Source organism: Daphnia pulicaria, chromosome 1 (genome assembly GCF_021234035.1).
Source record: "Daphnia pulicaria isolate SC F1-1A chromosome 1, SC_F0-13Bv2, whole genome shotgun sequence".
NCBI classification, from domain to species: domain Eukaryota; kingdom Metazoa; phylum Arthropoda; class Branchiopoda; order Diplostraca; family Daphniidae; genus Daphnia; species Daphnia pulicaria.
Genome location: NC_060913.1, coordinates 7,107,671 through 7,127,558, shown reverse-complemented (window position 1 = coordinate 7,127,558; position 19,888 = coordinate 7,107,671).

The window sequence follows — 19,888 nt, the reverse complement described above, 5'->3', positions numbered from 1 at the left end:
GCGTGCACTGGCGTGCTCTGGCGTGCACTGGCGTGCTCTGGCGTGCACTGGCGTGCTCTTGTGTGAATTGGCGTGCTCTGGCGTGCACTGGCGTGCACTGGCGTGCTCTGGCGTGCACTGGCGTGCTCTGGCGTGCACTGGCGTGCTCTGGCGTGCATTGACGTGCTCCTGCGTGCACTGGCGTGCTCTGGCGTGCACTGGGATTCTCTGGCGTGCACTTGCGTGCTCTGGCGTGCACTGGCGTGCTCTGGCGTGCACTGGCGTGCTCTGGCGTGCACTGGCGTGCTCTGGCGTGCACTGGCGTGCTCTGGCGTGCATTGACGTGCCCTTGCGTGCACTGGCGTGCTCTGTCGTGATCTGGCGTGCTCTGCTATCGAGAACTCAAGTGCTTGACAATAGAAATCCACTACCCGACAATAGAACTCAAATAACTTGAATAATTTTTAAACATTCAAGTGCTGTGATGTGCGTTTTTCTCAAACTTTTTGTTCATGATTTTCTCTATGAATTTATTGATTAAATAGACTTGAAATGGTGTATTGGGCATTGATTTACACATCCTGTAATTAAAAAATTATTTTAACAAGTGAAAAAAATATTATAGCAACTTCAAGTGCTGAGCTGTTCTCTGCTGTGCTTTACCTTGCTCTGGCGTGCACTGGCGTGCTCTGGCGTGCTCTGGCGTGCTCTGGCTTGCTCTGGCGTGCATTGACGTGCTCTTGCGTGCACTGGCGTGCACTGGCGTGCTCTGGCGTGCTCTGGCGTGCACTGGCGTGCTCTGGTGTTAATTGGCGTGCACTGGCGTGCACTTGCGTGCTCTGGCGTGCACTGGCGTGCTTTGGCGTGCTCTGGCGTAATCTGGCGTGCTCTGGCGTGCATTGAATTGCTCTGGCGGGCACTAGCGTGCTCTGGCGTGCACTGGCGTGCTCTGGCGTGCTCTGGCGTTCTCTGGCGTGCATTGACTTGCTCTGGCGTGCACTGGCGTGCTCTGGCGTGCAGTGGCGTGATCTGGTGTGAATTGGCGTACACTGGCGTGCACTGGCGTGCTCTGGCGTGCTCTGGCGTGCTTTGGCGTGCACTGGAGTGCTCTGGCGTGCACTGGCGTGCTCTGGCGTGCATTGACGTGTTCTTGCGTGCACTGGCGTGCTCTGGCGTTCTCTGGCGTGCTCTGGTGTGAATTGGCGTGCTCTGGCGTGCATTGGCGTGCTCTGGTGTGAATTGGCGTGCTCTGGCGTGCACTCGCGTGCTCTGGCGTGCACTCGCGTGCTCTGGCGTGCACTGGCGTGCTCTGGCGTGCACTGGCGTGCTCTGGCGTGCTCTGGCGTTCACTGGCGTGCTCTGGCGTGCACTTGCGTGCTCTGGCGTGCATTGACGTGCTCTGGGGTGCACTGGCGTGCTCTGGCGTGCATTGACGTGCTCTGGTGTGAATTGGCGTGCTCTGGCGTGCACTGGCGTGCTCTGGCGTGCATTGACGTGCTCTGGTGTGAATTGGCGTGCTCTGGCGTGCACTGGCGTGCTCTGGCGTGCTCTGGCGTGCTTTGGCGTGCACTGGCGTCCATTGACGTACTCGTGCGTGCACTGGCATGCTCTTGCGTGCTATGGCGTGCACTGGCGTGCTCTGGTGTGAATTTGCGTGCTCTGGCGTGCACTGGCATGAACTGGCGTGCTCTGTCTCTCACTGGCGTGCTTTGGCGTGCATTGACGAGCTCTGGTGTGAATTAGCGTGCTCTGGCGTGCACTGGCGTGCACTGGCGTGCTCTGGCGTACTCTGGCGTGCTCTTGCGTGCTCTGGTTTGCTCTGGCGTACATTGACGTGCTCTGGCGTGCACTGGCGTGCACTGGCGTGCTCTGGCGTGCACTGGCGTGCTCTGGCGTGCTCTGGTGTGAATTGGCGTGCACTGGCGTGCACTGGCGTGCACTGGCGTTTACTGGCGTGCTCTGGCGTAAACTGGCGTGCTCTGGCGTGCACTGGCGTGCTCTGGCGTGCATTGACGTACTCTTGCGTGCACTGGCGTGCTCTGGTGTGAATTGGCGTGCACTGGCGTGCTCCTGTGTGAATTGGCGTGCTCTGGCGTGCATTGAATTGCTCTGGCGTGCACTGGCGTGCTCTGGCGTGCTCTGGCGTGCATAAACGTGCTCGTGCGTGCACTGGCGTGCTCGTGCGTGCACTGGCGTGCTCTGGTGTGAATTGGCGTGCTCTGGCGTGCATTGAATTGCTCTGGCGTGCACTGGCGTGCTCTGGCGTGCACTGGCGTGCTCTGGCGTGCACTGGCGTGCTCTGGCGTGCACTGGCGTACACTGGCGTGCTCTGGCGTGCACTGGCGTGCTCTGGCGTGCATTGACGTGCTCTGGCGTGCACTGGCGTGCTCTGGCGTGCTCTGGTGTGAATTGGCGTGCTTTGGCGTGCACTGGCGTGCTCTGGCGTGCATTGACGCTTTGGTGTGAATTTGCGTGCTCTTGCGTGCACTGGCGTGCTCTGGCGTGGTCTGGCGTGCTTTGGCGTGCACTGGCGTCCATTGACGTACTCGTGCGTGCACTGGCATGCTCTTGCGTGCTCTGGCGTGCACTGGCGTGCTCTGGTGTGAATTTGCGTGTTCTGGCGTGCACTGGCGTGCTCTGGTGTGAATTGGCGTGCTCTGGCGTGCACTGGCGTGAACTGGAGTGCTCTGGCGTGCACTGGCGTGCTCTGGCGTGCACTGGGATTATCTGGCGCGCACTTGCGTGCTCTGGCGTGCACTGGCGTGCTCTGGCGGGCATTGACGTGCTCTTGCGTGCACTGGCGTGCTCTGGCGTGCTCTGCTATCAAGAACTCAAGTGCTTGACAATAGAAATCCACTACCCGACAATAGAACTCAAATAACTTGAATAATTTTTAAACATTCAAGTGCTGTGATGTGCGTTTTTCTCAAACTTTTTGTTCATGATTTGCTCTATAAATTTATAGATTAAATAAACTTGAAATGGTGTATTGGGCATTGATTTACACATCCTGTAAATGAAAAATTATTTTAACAAGTGAAAAAAATATTATAGCAACTTCAAGTGCTGAGCTGTTCTCTGCTGTGCTCTACCTCGCTCTGGCGTGCACTGGCGTGCTCTGGCGTGCTCTGGCGTGCTCTGGCTTGCTCTGGCGTGCATTGACGTGCTCTGGCGTGCACTGGCGTGCACTGGCGTGCACTGGCGTGCACTGGCGTGCTCTGGAGTGCTCTGGCGTGCACTGGCGTGCTCTGGTGTGAATTGGCGTGCACTGGCGTGCACTTGCGTGCTCTGGCGTGCACTGGCGTGCTTTGGCGTGCTCTGGCGTAATCTGGCGTGCTCTGGCGTACATTGAATTGCTCTGGCGGGCACTAGCGTGCTCTGGCGTGCACTGGCGTGCACTGGCGTGCTCTGGCGTGCTCTGGCGTTCTCTGGCGTGCATTGACTTGCTCTGGCGTGCACTGGCGTGCTCTGGCGTGCAGTGGCGTGATCTGGTGTGAATTGGCGTACACTGGCGTGCACTGGCGTGCTCTGGCGTGCTCTGGGGTGCTTTGGCGTGCACTGGAGTGCTCTGGCGTAATCTGGCGTGCTCTGGCGTGCATTGAATTGCTCTGGCGGGCACTAGCGTGCTCTGGCGTGCACTGGCGTGCTCTGGCGTGCTCTGGCGTTCTCTGGCGTGCATTGACTTGCTGTGGCGTGCACTGGCGTGCTCTGGCGTGCAGTGGCGTGATCTGGTGTGAATTGGCGTACACTGGCGTGCTCTGGCGTGCTCTGGCGTGCTTTGGCGTGCACTGGAGTGCTCTGGCGTGCACTGGCGTGCTCTGGCGTGCATTGACGTGTTCTTGCGTGCACTGGCGTGCTCTGGCTTTCTCTGGCGTGCTCTGGTGTGAATTGGCGTGCTCTGGCGTGCATGGACGTGCTCGTGCGTGCACTGGCGTGCTCTTGCGTGCACTGGCGTGCTCGTGCGTGCACTGGCGTGCTCTGGTGTGAATTGGCGTGCTCTGGCGTGCATTGAATTGCTCTGGCGTGCACTGGCGTGCTCTGGCGTGCACTGGCGTGCTCTGGCGTGCACTGGCGTTCACTGGCGTGCTCTGGCGTGCACTGGCGTGCTCTGGCGTGCATTGACGTGCATTGACGTGCTCTGGCGTGCACTGGCGTGCTCTGGCGTGCTCTGGTGTGAATTGGCGTGCTTTGGCGTGCACTGGCGTGCTCTGGCGTGCATTGACGCTCTGGTGTGAATTTGCGTGCTCTTGCGTGCACTGGCGTGCTCTGGCGTGGTCTGGCGTGCTTTGGCGTGCACTGGCGTCCATTGACGTACTCGTGCGTGCACTGGCATGCTCTTGCGTGCTCTGGCGTGCACTGGCGTGCTCTGGTGTGAATTTGCGTGCTCTGGCGTGCACTGGCATGAACTGGCGTGCTCTGTCTCTCACTGGCGTGCTTTGGCGTGCATTGACGAGCTCTGGTGTGAATTAGCGTGCTCTGGCGTGCACTGGCGTGCACTGGCGTGCTCTGGCGTACTCTGGCGTGCTCTTGCGTGCTCTGGTTTGCTCTGGCGTACATTGACGTGCTCTGGCGTGCACTGGCGTGCACTGGCGTGCTCTGGCGTGCACTGGCGTGCTCTGGCGTGCTCTGGTGTGAATTGGCGTGCACTGGCGTTTACTGGCGTGCTCTGGCGTAAACTGGCGTGCTCTGGCGTGCACTGGCGTGCTCTGGCGTGCATTGACGTACTCTTGCGTGCACTGGCGTGCTCTGGTGTGAATTGGCGTGCACTGGCGTGCTCCTGTGTGAATTGGCGTGCTCTGGCGTGCATTGAATTGCTCTGGCGTGCACTGGCGTGCTCTGGCGTGCTCTGGCGTGCATAAACGTGCTCGTGCGTGCACTGGCGTGCTCTGGTGTGAATTGGCGTGCTCTGGCGTGCATTGAATTGCTCTGGCGTGCACTGGCGTGCTCTGGCGTGCACTGGCGTGCTCTGGCGTGCACTGGCGTACACTGGCGTGCTCTGGCGTGCACTGGCGTGCTCTGGCGTGCATTGACGTGCTCTGGCGTGCACTGGCGTGCTCTGGCGTGCTCTGGTGTGAATTGGCGTGCTTTGGCGTGCACTGGCGTGCTCTGGCGTGCATTGACGCTCTGGTGTGAATTTGCGTGCTCTTGCGTGCACTGGCGTGCTCTGGCGTGGTCTGGCGTGCTTTGGCGTGCACTGGCGTCCATTGACGTACTCGTGCGTGCACTGGCATGCTCTTGCGTGCTCTGGCGTGCACTGGCGTGCTCTGGTGTGAATTTGCGTGTTCTGGCGTGCACTGGCGTGCTCTGGTGTGAATTGGCGTGCTCTGGCGTGCACTGGCGTGAACTGGAGTGCTCTGGCGTGCACTGGCGTGCTCTGGCGTGCACTGGGATTATCTGGCGCACACTTGCGTGCTCTGGCGTGCACTGGCGTGCTCTGGCGGGCATTGACGTGCTCTTGCGTGCACTGGCGTGCTCTGGCGTGCTCTGCTATCAAGAACTCAAGTGCTTGACAATAGAAATCCACTACCCGACAATAGAACTCAAATAACTTGAATAATTTTTAAACATTCAAGTGCTGTGATGTGCGTTTTTCTCAAACTTTTTGTTCATGATTTGCTCTATAAATTTATAGATTAAATAAACTTGAAATGGTGTATTGGGCATTGATTTACACATCCTGTAAATGAAAAATTATTTTAACAAGTGAAAAAAATATTATAGCAACTTCAAGTGCTGAGCTGTTCTCTGCTGTGCTCTACCTCGCTCTGGCGTGCACTGGCGTGCTCTGGCGTGCTCTGGCGTGCTCTGGCTTGCTCTGGCGTGCATTGACGTGCTCTGGCGTGCACTGGCGTGCACTGGCGTGCACTGGCGTGCTCTGGAGTGCTCTGGCGTGCACTGGCGTGCTCTGGTGTGAATTGGCGTGCACTGGCGTGCACTTGCGTGCTCTGGCGTGCACTGGCGTGCTTTGGCGTGCTCTGGCGTAATCTGGCGTGCTCTGGCGTGCATTGAATTGCTCTGGCGGGCACTAGCGTGCTCTGGCGTGCACTGGCGTGCACTGGCGTGCTCTGGCGTGCTCTGGCGTTCTCTGGCGTGCATTGACTTGCTCTGGCGTGCACTGGCGTGCTCTGGCGTGCAGTGGCGTGATCTGGTGTGAATTGGCGTACACTGGCGTGCACTGGCGTGCTCTGGCGTGCTCTGGGGTGCTTTGGCGTGCACTGGAGTGCTCTGGCGTAATCTGGCGTGCTCTGGCGTGCATTGAATTGCTCTGGCGGGCACTAGCGTGCTCTGGCGTGCACTGGCGTGCTCTGGCGTGCTCTGGCGTTCTCTGGCGTGCATTGACTTGCTGTGGCGTGCACTGGCGTGCTCTGGCGTGCAGTGGCGTGATCTGGTGTGAATTGGCGTACACTGGCGTGCTCTGGCGTGCTCTGGCGTGCTTTGGCGTGCACTGGAGTGCTCTGGCGTGCACTGGCGTGCTCTGGCGTGCATTGACGTGTTCTTGCGTGCACTGGCGTGCTCTGGCTTTCTCTGGCGTGCTCTGGTGTGAATTGGCGTGCTCTGGCGTGCATTGGCGTGCTCTGGTGTGAATTTGCGTGCTCTGGCGTGCATTGAATAGCTCTGGCGTGCACTCGCGTGCTCTGGCGTGCACTAGCGTGCTCTGGCGTGCATTGACGTGCTCTTGCGTGCACTGGCGTGCTCTGGCGTGCATTGACGTGCTCTGGCGTGCACTGGCGTGCTCTGGCGTGTTCTGGTGTGAATTGGCGTACACTGGCGTGCACTGGCGTTCTCTGGCGTGCTTTGGCGTGCACTGGAGTGCTCTGGCGTGCACTGGTGTGCTCTGGCGTGCATTGACGTGCTCTTGCGTGCACTGGCGTGCTCTGGTGTGCACTGGCGTGCTCTGGCGTGCACTGGCGTGCTCTGGCGTGCACTGGCGTGCTCTGGCGTGCACTGGCGTGCTCTGGCGTGCACTGGCGTGCTCTGGCGTGCACTGGCGTGCTCTGGCGTGCACTGGCGTGCTCTTGTGTGAATTGGCGTGCTCTGGCGTGCACTGGCGTGCACTGGCGTGCTCTGGCGTGCATTGACGTGCCCTTGCGTGCACTGGCGTGCTCTGTCGTGATCTGGCGTGCTCTGCTATCGAGAACTCAAGTGCTTGACAATAGAAATCCACTACCCGACAATAGAACTCAAATAACTTGAATAATTTTTAAACATTCAAGTGCTGTGATGTGCGTTTTTCTCAAACTTTTTGTTCATGATTTTCTCTATGAATTTATTGATTAAATAGACTTGAAATGGTGTATTGGGCATTGATTTACACATCCTGTAATTAAAAAATTATTTTAACAAGTGAAAAAAATATTATAGCAACTTCAAGTGCTGAGCTGTTCTCTGCTGTGCTTTACCTTGCTCTGGCGTGCACTGGCGTGCTCTGGCGTGCTCTGGCGTGCTCTGGCTTGCTCTGGCGTGCATTGACGTGCTCTTGCGTGCACTGGCGTGCACTGGCGTGCTCTGGCGTGCTCTGGCGTGCACTGGCGTGCTCTGGTGTTAATTGGCGTGCACTGGCGTGCACTTGCGTGCTCTGGCGTGCACTGGCGTGCTTTGGCGTGCTCTGGCGTAATCTGGCGTGCTCTGGCGTGCATTGAATTGCTCTGGCGGGCACTAGCGTGCTCTGGCGTGCACTGGCGTGCTCTGGCGTGCTCTGGCGTTCTCTGGCGTGCATTGACTTGCTCTGGCGTGCACTGGCGTGCTCTGGCGTGCAGTGGCGTGATCTGGTGTGAATTGGCGTACACTGGCGTGCACTGGCGTGCTCTGGCGTGCTCTGGCGTGCTTTGGCGTGCACTGGAGTGCTCTGGCGTGCACTGGCGTGCTCTGGCGTGCATTGACGTGTTCTTGCGTGCACTGGCGTGCTCTGGCGTTCTCTGGCGTGCTCTGGTGTGAATTGGCGTGCTCTGGCGTGCATTGGCGTGCTCTGGTGTGAATTGGCGTGCTCTGGCGTGCACTCGCGTGCTCTGGCGTGCACTCGCGTGCTCTGGCGTGCACTGGCGTGCTCTGGCGTGCACTGGCGTGCTCTGGCGTGCTCTGGCGTTCACTGGCGTGCTCTGGCGTGCACTTGCGTGCTCTGGCGTGCATTGACGTGCTCTGGGGTGCACTGGCGTACTCTGGCTTGCTCTGGTGTGAATTGGCGTGCTCTGACGTGCACTGGCGTGCTCTGGCGTGCATTGACGTGCTCTGGTGTGAATTGGCGTGCTCTGGCGTGCACTGGCGTGCTCTGGCGTGCTCTGGCGTGCTTTGGCGTGCACTGGCGTCCATTGACGTACTCGTGCGTGCACTGGCATGCTCTTGCGTGCTCTTGCGTGCACTGGCGTGGTCTGGTGTGAATTGGCGTGCTCTGGCGTGCACTGGCGTGCTCTGGTGTGAATTGGCGTGCTTTGGCGTGCTCTGGCGTGCACTGGCGTGCTCTGGCGTGCACTTGGGTGATCTGGCGTGCACTGGCGTGCTCTGGCGTGCACTGGCGTGCTCTGGCGTGCATTGACGTGCTCTTGCGTGCACTGGCGTGCTCTGGCGTGCACTGGCGTGCTCTGGTGTGAATTGGCGTGCACTGGCGTGCTCCTGTGTGAATTGGCGTGCTCAGGCGTGCATTGAATTGCTCTGGCGTGCACTTGCGTGCTCTGGCGTGCACTGGCGTGCTCTGGCGTGCACTGGCGTGCTCTGGCGTGCACTGGCGTGCTCTGGCGTGCACTGGCGTGCACTGGCGTGCTTTGGCGTGCACTTGCGTGCTCTGGCGTGCACTGGCGTGCTCTGGCGTGCACTGGCGTGCTCTGGCGTGCACTGGCGTGCTCTGGCGTGCACTGGCGTGATCTGGTGTGAATTGGCGTACACTGGCGTGCACTGGCGTGCTCTTGCGTGCCCTTGCGTGCTTTGGCGTGCACTGGAGTGCTCTGGCGTGCACTGGCGTGCTCTGGCGTGCATTGACGTGTTCTTGCGTGCACTGGCATGCTCTGGCGTTCTCTGGCGTGCTCTGGTGTGAATTGGCGTTCTCTGGCGTGCATTGGCGTGCTCTGGTGTGAATTGGCGTGCTCTGGCGTGCATTGAATAGCTCTGGCGTGCACTCGCGTGCTCTGGCGTGCACTGGCGTGCTCTGGCGTGCACTGGCGTGCTCTGGCGTGCACTGGCGTGCTCTGGCGTGCACTGGCGTGCTCTGGCGTGCACTGGCGTGCTCTGGCGTGCACTGGCGTGCTCTGGCGTGCACTGGCGAACACTGGCGTGCTCTGGCGTGCACTGGCGTGCTCTGGCGTGCACTGGCGTGCTCTGGCGTGCTCTGGTGTGAATTGGCGTGCTCTGGCGTGCACTGGCGTGCTCTGGCATGCATTGACGTGCTCTGGTGTGAATTGGCGTGCTCTGGTGTGCACTGGCGTGCTCTGGCGTGCTCTGGCGTGCTTTGGCGTGCACTGGCGTCCATTGACGTACTCGTGCGTGCACTGGCATGCTCTTGCGTGCTCTCAACCTTTTTGTTCATGATTTGCTCTATAAATTTATTAATTAAATAGACTTGAAATGGTGTATTGGGCATTGATTTACACATCCTGTAATTAAAAAATGATTTTAACAAGTGAAAAAAAATATTATAGCAACTTCAAGTGCTGAGCTGTTCTCTGCTGTGCTATACCGTGCACTGGCGTGCTCTGGCGTGCTCTGGCGTGCTCTGGCTTGCTCTGGCGTGCATTGACGTGCTCTGGCGTTTACTGTCGTGCTCTGGCGTGCTCTGGCGTGCTCTGGTGTGAATTGGCGATCTCTGGCGTGGACTGGCGTGCTCTGGTTTGCATTGACGTGCTCTGGTGTGAATTGGCGTGCTCTGGCGTGCACTGGAATGATCCGGCGTGCACTGGCGTGCTCTGGCGTGCATTGACGAGCTCTGGTGTGAATTAGCGTTCTCTGGCGTGCACTGGCGTGCTCTGGCGTGCTCTGGCGTGCCCTGGCGTGCATTGAATTGCTCTGGCGTGCACTAGCGTGCTCTGGCGTGCACTGGCGTGCTCTGGCGTGCTCTGGCGTGCATTGACTTGCTTTGGCGTGCACTGGCGTGCTCTGGCGTGCACTGGCGTGCTCTGGTGTGAATTGGCGTGCTCTGGCGTGCACTAGCGTGCTCTGGCGTGCACTAGCGTGCTCTGATGTGAATTGGCGTGCTCTGGCGTGCATTGAATTGCTCTAGCGTGCACTGGCGTGCTCTGGCGTGCACTGGCGATCACTGGCGTGCTCTGGCGTGCACTGGCGTGCTCTGGCGTGCATTGACGTGCTCTGGCGTGCACTGGCGTGCTCTGGTGTGAATTGGCGTGCTCTGGCGTGCATTGGCGTGCTCTGGCGTGCATTGACGTGCTCTGGTGTGAATTGGCGTGCTCTGGCGTGCACTGGCGTGCTCTGGCGTGCTCTGGCGTGCACTGGCGTGCATTGACGTACTCGTGCGTGCTCTGGCGTGCTCTGGCGTGCTCTGGCGTGCTCTGGCGTGCTCTGGCGTGCACTGGCGTGCTCTGGTGTGAATTGGCGTGCTCTGGCGTGCACTGGCGTGCTCTGGTGTGATTTGGCGTGCTCTGGCGTTAACTGGCGTGCTTTGGCGTGCACTGGCGTGCACTGGCGTGCACTGGCGTGCACTGGCGTGCACTGGCGTGCTCTGGCGTGCACTGGCGTGCTATGGTGTGAATTGGCGTGCTCTGGCATGCACTGGCGTGCTCTGGCGTGCACTGGCGTGCTCTTGGGTGCACTTGCATGCTCTGGCGTGCATTGACGTGCACTGGCATGCACTGGCGTGCTCTGGCGTGCACTGGCGTTCTTTGGCGTGCACTGGCGTGCTCTGGCGTGCATTGAAGTGCTCTTGCGTGCACTGGCGTGCTCTGGCGTGCTCTGGCGTGCTCTGGTGTTAATTGGCGTGCTCTGGCAAGCACAGGCGTGCTCTGGCGTGCATTGACGTGCTCTAGTGTGAATTTGCGTCCTCTGGCGTGCACTGGCGTGCACTGGCGTGCTCTGGCGTGCTCTGGCGTGCTCTGGCGTGCACTGGCGTGCATTGACGTACTCGTGCGTACACTGGCGTGATCTGGCGTGCTCTGGCGTGCTCTGGCGTGCACTGGCGTGCTCTGGTGTGAATTGGCGTGCTCTGGCGTGCATGGACGTGCTCGTGCGTGCACTGGCGTGCTCGTGCGTGCACTGGCGTGCTCGTGCGTGCACTGGCGTGCTCTGGTGTGAATTGGCGTGCTCTGGCGTGCATTGAATTGCTCTGGCGTGCACTGGCGTGCTCTGGCGTGCACTGGCGTGCTCTGGCGTGCACTAGCGTGCTCTGGCGTGCACTGGCGTTCACTGGCGTGCTCTGGCGTGCACTGGCGTGCTCTGGCGTGCATTGACGTGCTCTGGCGTGCACTGGCGTGCTCTGGCGTGCTCTGGTGTGAATTGGCGTGCTTTGGCGTGCACTGGCGTGCTCTGGCGTGCATTGACGCTCTGGTGTGAATTTGCGTGCTCTTGCGTGCACTGGCGTGCTCTGGCGTGGTCTGGCGTGCTTTGGCGTGCACTGGCGTCCATTGACGTACTCGTGCGTGCACTGGCATGCTCTTGCGTGCTCTGGCGTGCACTGGCGTGCTCTGGTGTGAATTTGCTTGCTCTGGCGTGCACTGGCATGAACTGGCGTGCTCTGTCTCTCACTGGTGTGCTTTGGCGTGCATTGACGAGCTCTGGTGTGAATTAGCGTGCTCTGGCGTGCACTGGCGTGCACTGGCGTGCTCTGGCGTACTCTGGCGTGCTCTTGCGTGCTCTGGTTTGCTCTGGCGTACATTGACGTGCTCTGGCGTGCACTGGCGTGCACTGGCGTGCTCTGGCGTGCACTGGCGTGCTCTGGCGTGCTCTGGTGTGAATTGGCGTGCACTGGCGTGCACTGGCGTGCACTGGCGTTTACTGGCGTGCTCTGGCGTAAACTGGCGTGCTCTGGCGTGCACTGGCGTGCTCTGGCGTGCATTGACGTACTCTTGCGTGCACTGGCGTGCTCTGGTGTGAATTGGCGTGCACTGGCGTGCTCCTGTGTGAATTGGCGTGCTCTGGCGTGCATTGAATTGCTCTGGCGTGCACTGGCGTGCTCTGGCGTGCTCTGGCGTGCATAAACGTGCTCGTGCGTGCACTGGCGTGCTCGTGCGTGCACTGGCGTGCTCTGGTGTGAATTGGCGTGCTCTGGCGTGCATTGAATTGGTCTGGCGTGCACTGGCGTGCTCTGGCGTGCACTGGCGTGCTCTGGCGTGCACTGGCGTGCTCTGGCGTGCACTGGCGTGCTCTGGCGTGCACTAGCGTGCTCTGGCGTGCACTGGCGTACACTGGCGTGCTCTGGCGTGCACTGGCGTGCTCTGGCGTGCATTGACGTGCTCTGGCGTGCACTGGCGTGCTCTGGCGTGCTCTGGTGTGAATTGGCGTGCTTTGGCGTGCACTGGCGTGCTCTGGCGTGCATTGACGCTCTGGTGTGAATTTGCGTGCTCTTGCGTGCACTGGCGTGCTCTGGCGTGCTCTGGCGTGCTTTGGCGTGCACTGGCGTCCATTGACGTACTCGTGCGTGCACTGGCATGCTCTTGCGTGCTCTGGCGTGCACTGGCTTGCTCTGGTGTGAATTTGCGTGCTCTGGCGTGCACTGGCGTGCTCTGGTGTGAATTGGCGTGCTCTGGCGTGCACTGGCATGAACTGGCGTGCTCTGTCTCTCACTGGCGTGCTTTGGCGTGCACTTGCGTGCTCTGGCGTGCACTGTCGTGCTCTGAAGTGCATTGACGTGCTCTGGCGTGCACTGGCGTGAATTGGCGTGCTCTGGTGTGCACTGGCGTGCTCTGGTGTGAATTGGCTAGCTCTGGCGTGCATTGAATTGCTCTGGCGTGCTCTGGCGTGCACTGGCGTGCTCTGGCGTGCATTAACGTGCTCTGGCGTAAACTGGCGTGCTCTGGCGTGCTCTGGTGTGAATTGGCGTGCACTGGCGTGGACTGGCGTGCTCTGGCGTTCATTGACGTGCTCTGGTGTGAATTGGCGTGCTCTGGCGTGCACTGGCGTGCACTGGCGTGCACTGGCGTTTACTGGCGTGCTCTGGCGTAAACTGGCGTGCTCTGGCGTGCACTGGCGTGCTCTGGCGTGCATTGACGTACTCTTGCGTGCACTGGCGTGCTCTGGTGTGAATTGGCGTGCACTGGCGTGCTCCTGTGTGAATTGGCGTGCTCTGGCGTGCATTGAATTGCTCTGGCGTGCACTGGCGTGCTCTGGCGTGCTCTGGCGTGCATAAACGTGCTCGTGCGTGCACTGGCGTGCTCGTGCGTGCACTGGCGTGCTCTGGTGTGAATTGGCGTGCTCTGGCGTGCATTGAATTGGTCTGGCGTGCACTGGCGTGCTCTGGCGTGCACTGGCGTGCTCTGGCGTGCACTGGCGTGCTCTGGCGTGCACTAGCGTGCTCTGGCGTGCACTGGCGTACACTGGCGTGCTCTGGCGTGCACTGGCGTGCTCTGGCGTGCATTGACGTGCTCTGGCGTGCACTGGCGTGCTCTGGCGTGCTCTGGTGTGAATTGGCGTGCTTTGGCGTGCACTGGCGTGCTCTGGCGTGCATTGACGCTCTGGTGTGAATTTGCGTGCTCTTGCGTGCACTGGCGTGCTCTGGCGTGCTCTGGCGTGCTTTGGCGTGCACTGGCGTCCATTGACGTACTCGTGCGTGCACTGGCATGCTCTTGCGTGCTCTGGCGTGCACTGGCTTGCTCTGGTGTGAATTTGCGTGCTCTGGCGTGCACTGGCGTGCTCTGGTGTGAATTGGCGTGCTCTGGCGTGCACTGGCATGAACTGGCGTGCTCTGTCTCTCACTGGCGTGCTTTGGCGTGCACTTGCGTGCTCTGGCGTGCACTGTCGTGCTCTGAAGTGCATTGACGTGCTCTGGCGTGCACTGGCGTGAATTGGCGTGCTCTGGTGTGCACTGGCGTGCTCTGGTGTGAATTGGCTAGCTCTGGCGTGCATTGAATTGCTCTGGCGTGCTCTGGCGTGCACTGGCGTGCTCTGGCGTGCATTAACGTGCTCTGGCGTAAACTGGCGTGCTCTGGCGTGCTCTGGTGTGAATTGGCGTGCACTGGCGTGGACTGGCGTGCTCTGGCGTTCATTGACGTGCTCTGGTGTGAATTGGCGTGCTCTGGCGTGCACTGGCGTGCTCTGGCGTGCACTGGCATGATCTGGCGTGCACTGGCGTGCTCTGGCATGCATTGACGTGCTCTGGTGTGAATTGGCGTGCTCTGGCGGGCACTGGCGTGCTCTGGCGTGCATTGACGTGCTCTGGCGTGCACTGGCGTTCTCTGGCGTGCACCGGCGTGCTCTGGCGTGTTCTGTCGTGCTCTGGCGTGCTCTGCTATGCATAGCTCAAGTGCTTGACAATAGAAATCCACTACCCGACAATAGAACTCAAATAACTTGAATAATTTTTAAAAATTCAAGTGCTGTGATGTGCGTTTTGCTCAAACTTTTTGTTCATGATTTGCTCTATAAATTTATTGATTCAATAGACTTGAAATGGTGTATTGGACATTGATTTACACATCCTGTAATAAAAAATGGTTCTAACAAGTGAAAAAAATATTATAGCAACTTCAAGTGCTGAGCTGTTTTCTGCTGTGCTCTACCGTGCACTGGCGTGCACTGGCGTGCACTGGCGTGCTCTGGCGTACTCTGGCGTGCTCTTGCGTGATCTGGTTTGCTCTGGCGTACATTGACGTGCTCTGGCGTGCACTGGCGTGCACTGGCGTGCTCTTGCGTGCACTGGCGTGCTCTGGCGTGCTCTGGTGTGAATTGGCGTGCTCTGGCGTGCACTGGCGTGCTCTGGCGTGCACTGGCGTGCTCTGGCGTGCACTGGCGTGCTCTGGCGTGCACTGGCGTGCTCTGGCGTGCACTGGCGTGCTCTGGCGTGCACTGGCGTGCTCTGGCGTGCATTGACGTGCTCTTGCGTGCACTGGCGTGCTCTGGTGTGAATTGGCGTGCACTGGCGTGCTCCTGTGTGAATTGGCGTGCTCTGGCGTGCATTGAATTGCTCTGGCGTGCACTGGCGTGCTCTGGCGTGCTCTGGCGTGCATGGACGTGCTCGTGCGTGCACTGGCGTGCTCGTGCGTGCACTGGCGTGCTCGTGCGTGCACTGGCGTGCTCGTGCGTGCACTGGCGTGCTCGTGCGTGCACTGGCGTGCTCTGGCGTGCACTGGCGTGCTCTGGCGTGCACTGGCGTGCTCTGGCGTGCACTTGCGTGCTCTGGCGTGCACTGGCGTGCTCTGGCGTGCATTGACGTGCTCTTGCGTGCAGTGGCGTGCTCTGGTGTGAATTGGCGTGCACTGGCGTGGACTGGCGTGCTGTGGCGTTCATTGACGTGCTCTGGTGTGAATTGGCGTGCTCCGGCGTGCACTGGCGTGCTTTGGCGTGCTCCGGCGTGCACTGGCGTGCTTTGGCGTGCACTGGCGTGCATTGACGTGCTCTGGTGTGAATTGGCGTGCTCTGGCGGGCACTGGCGTGCTCTGGCGTGCATTGACGTGCTCTGGCGTGCACTGGCGTTCTCTGGCGTGCACCGGCGTGCTCTGGCGTGCTCTGTCGTGCTCTGGCGTGCTCTGCTATGCATAGCTCAAGTGCTTGACAATAGAAATCCACTACCCGACAATAGAACTCAAATAACTTGAATAATTTTTAAAAATTCAAGTGCTGTGATGTGCGTTTTGCTCAAACTTTTTGTTCATGATTTGCTCTATAAATTTATTGATTCAATAGACTTGAAATGGTGTATTGGACATTGATTTACACATCCTGTAATAAAAAAATGGTTCTAACAAGTGAAAAAAATATTATAGCAACTTCAAGAGCTAAGCTGTTTTCTGCTGTGCTCTACCGTGCTCTGGCGTGCACTGGCGTGCACTGGCGTGCACTGGCGTGCTCTGGCGTACTCTGGCGTGCTCTTGCGTGCTCTGGTTTGCTCTGGCGTACATTGACGTGCTCTGGCGTGCACTGGCGTGCTCTGGCGTGCACTGGCGTGCTCTGGCGTGCACTGGCGTGCACTGGCGTGCACTTGCGTGCTCTGGCGTGCACTGGCGTGCTTTGGCGTGCACTTGCGTGCTCTGGCGTGCACTGGCGTGCTCTGGCGTGCATTGACTTGCTCTGGCGTGCACTGGCGTGCTCTGGCGTGCACTGGCGTGATCTGGTGTGAATTGGCGTACACTGGCGTGCACTGGCGTGCTCAGGCGTGCTCTGGCGTGCTTTGGCGTGCACTGGAGTGCTCTGGCGTGCACTGGCGTTCTCTGGCGTGCATTGACGTGTTCTTGCGTGCACTGGCATGCTCTGGCGTTCTCTGGCGTGCTCTGGTGTGAATTGGCGTGCTCTGGCGTGCATTGGCGTGCTCTGGTGTGAATTGGCGTGCTCTGGCGTGCATTGAATAGCTCTGGCGTGCACTCGCGTGCTCTGGCGTGCACTCGCGTGCTCTGGCGTGCACTGGCGTGCTCTGGCGTGCACTGGCGTGCTCTGGCGTGCACTGGCGTGCTCTGGCGTGCACTGGCGTGCTCTGGCGTGCACTGGCGTGCTCTGGCGTGCACTGGCGTGCTCTGGCGTGCACTGGCGTGCTCTGGCGTGCACTGGCGTGCACTGGCGTGCTCTGGCGTGCACTGGCGTTCTCTGGCGTGCTCTGGCGTGCACTGGCGTGCTCTGGCGTGCATTTACGTGCTCTGGCGTGCACTGGCGTGCTCTGGCGTGCTCTGGTGTGAATTGGAGTGCACTGGCGTGCACTTTCGTGCTCTGGCGTGCACTTGCGTGCTTTGGCGTGCTCTGGTGTGCACTGGCGTGCTCTGGCGTGCACTGGCGTGCTCTTGCGTGAATTGGCGTGCACTTGCGTGCTCTGGCGTCAACTGGCGTGCTCTGGCGTGCACTGGCGTGCACTGGCGTGCTCTGGCATGCACTAGCGTGCTCTGGCTTGCACTGGCGTGCTCTGGCGTGAATTGGCGTGCACTGCCGTGCACTTGCGTGCTCTGGCGTGCACTGGCGTGCTTTAGCGTTCTCTGGCTTGCTCTGGCGTGCTCTGGCGTGTATTGAATTGCTCTGGCGTGCACTGGCGTGCACTGGCGTGCTCTGGCGTGCTCTGGCGTGCATTGACTTGCTCTGGCGTGCACTGGCGTGCTCTGGCGTGATCTGGTGTGAATTGGCGTGCACTGGCGTGCTCTGGTGTGAATTGGCGTACGCTGGCGTGCACTGGCGTGCTCTGGTGTGAATTGGCGTGCTGTGGCGTGCATTGAATTGCTCTGGCGTGCACTGGCGTGCTCTGGCGTGCACTGGCGTGCACTGGCGTGCATTGACGTGCTCTAGCGTGCACTGGCGTGCTCTGGCGTGCTCTGGTGTGAATTGGCGTGCTCTGGCGTGCACTGGCGTGCTCTGGAGTGCATTGACGTGCTCTGGTGTGAATTGGCGTGCTCTGGTGTGAATTGGCGTGCTCTGGCGTGCATTGGCTCGCTCTGCCGTTCACTGGCGTGCTCTGGCGTTCACTGGCGTGCTCTGGTGTGAATTGGCGTGCACTGGCGTGCACTGGCGTGCTTTGGCGTGCACTTGCGTGCTCTGGCGTGCGCTGGCGTGCTCTGGCGTGCTCTGAAGTGCAGTGACGTGCTCTGGCGTGCACTGCCGTGCACTGGCGTGCTCTGGTGTGAATTGGCGTGCTCTGGCGTGCACTGGCGTGCTCTAGTGTGAATTGGCTAGCTCTGGCGTGCATTGAATTGCTCTGGCGTGCACTTGCGTGCACTGGCGTGCACTTGCGTGCACTGGCGTGCTCTGGCGTGCTCTGTCGTGCATTAACATGCTCTGGCGTGTACTGGCGTGCTCTGGCGTGCTCTGGTGTGAATTGGCGTGCTCTGGCGTGGACTGGCGTGCTCTGGCGTGCATTGACGTGCTCTGGTGTGAATTGGCGTGCTCTGAAGTGCACTGGCGTGCTCTGGCGTGCACTGGAATGATCTGGCGTGCACTGTCGTGCTCTGGCGTGCATTGACGAGCTCTGGTGTGAATTAGCGTGCTCTGGCGTGCACTGGCGTGCTCTGGCGTGCTCTTGCGTGCTCTGGCGTGCCCTGGCGTGCATTGAATTGCTCTGGCGTGCACTAGCGTGCTCTGGCGTGCACTGGCGTGCTCTGGCGTGCTCTGGCGTGCTCTGGCGTGCTCTGGCGTGCACTGGCGTGCTCTGGCGTGCTCTGGCGTGCACTGGCGTGCTCTGGCGTGCTCTGGCGTGCACTGGCGTGCTCTGGCGTAACCTGGCGTGCATTGAATTGCTCTTGCGTGCACTAGCGTGCTCTGGCGTGCTCTGGAGTGCTCTGGCGTGCTCTGGGGTGCTCTGGCGTGCTCTGGCGAGCTCTGGCGTGCCCTGGCGTGCATTGAATTGCTCTGGCGTGCACTAGCGTGCTCTGGCGTGCACTGGCGTGCTCTGGCGTGCACTGGCGTGCTCTGGCGTGCTCTGGCGTGCATTGACGTGCTCTAGCGTGCACTGGCGTGCTCTTGCGTGCTCTGGTGTGAATTGGCATGCTCTGGCGTGCACTGGCGTGCTCTGGAGTGCATTGACGTGCTCTGGTGTGAATTGGCGTGCTCTGGCGTGCACTGGCGTGCTCTGGCATGCTCTGGAATGCTCTGGCGTGCTCTGGCGTGCACTGGCGTGCTCTGGTGTGAATTGGAGTGCTCTGGTGTGAATTGGCGTGCTCTGGCGTGCATTGGCTCGCTCTGGCGTTCACTGACGTGCTCTGGCGTTCACTGGCTTGCTCTGGTGTGAATTGGCGTGCACTGGCGTGCACTGGCGTGCTTTGGCGTGCACTTGCGTGCTCTGGCGTGCGCTGGCGTGCGCTGGCGTGCGCTGGCGTGCTCTGAAGTGCATTGACGTGCTCTGGCGTGCACTGGCGTGCACTGCCGTGCACTGGCGTGCTCTGGTGTGAATTGGCGTGCTCTGGCGTGCACTGGCGTGCTCTAGTGTGAATTGGCTAGCTCTGGCGTGCATTGAATTACTCTGGCGTGCACTTGCGTGCACTGGCGTGCTCTGGCGTGCTCTGGCGTGCATTAACATGCTCTGGCGTGCACTGGCGTGCTCTGGCGTGCTCTGGTGTGAATTGGCGTGCTCTGGCGTGCTCTGGTTTGCATTGACGTGCTCTGGTGTGAATTGGCGTGCACTGGCGTGCACTGGCGTGCTCTGGCGTGCACTGGAATGATCTGGCGTGCACTGGCGTGCTCTGGCGTGCATTGACGAGCTCTGGTGTGAATTAGCGTGCTCTGGCGTGCACTGGCGTGCTCTGGCGTGCTCTGGCGTGCTCTGGCGTGCCCTGGCGTGCATTGAATTGCTCTGGCGTGCACTAGCGTGCTCCGGCGTGCACTGGCGTGCTCTGGCGTGCTCTGGCGTGCATTGACTTGCTCTGGCGTGCACTGGCGTGCTCTGGCGTGCACTGGCGTGCTCTGGTGTGAATTGGCTTACACTGGCGTGCACTGGCGTGCTCTGGCGTGCTTTGGCGTGCACTGAAGTGCTCTGGCGTGCACTGGCGTGCTCTGGCGTGCATTGACGTGCTCTTGCGTGCACTGGCTTGCTCTGGCGTGCTCTGGCGTGCTCTGGTGTGAATTGGCGTGCTCTGGCGTGCACTAGCGTGCTCTGGTGTGAATTGGCGTGCTCTGGCGTGCATTGCATTGCTCTGCCGTGCACTGGCGTGCTCTGGCGTGCACTGGCGATCACTGGCGTGCTCTGGCGTGCACTGGCGTGCTCTGGCGTGCATTGACGTGCTCTGGCGTACACTGGCGTGCTCTGGTGTGAATTGGCGTGCTCTGGCGTGCATTGGCGTGCTCTGGCGTGCATTGACGTGCTCTGGTGTGAATTGGCGTGCTCTGGCGTGCACTGGCGAGCTCTGGCGTGCTCTGG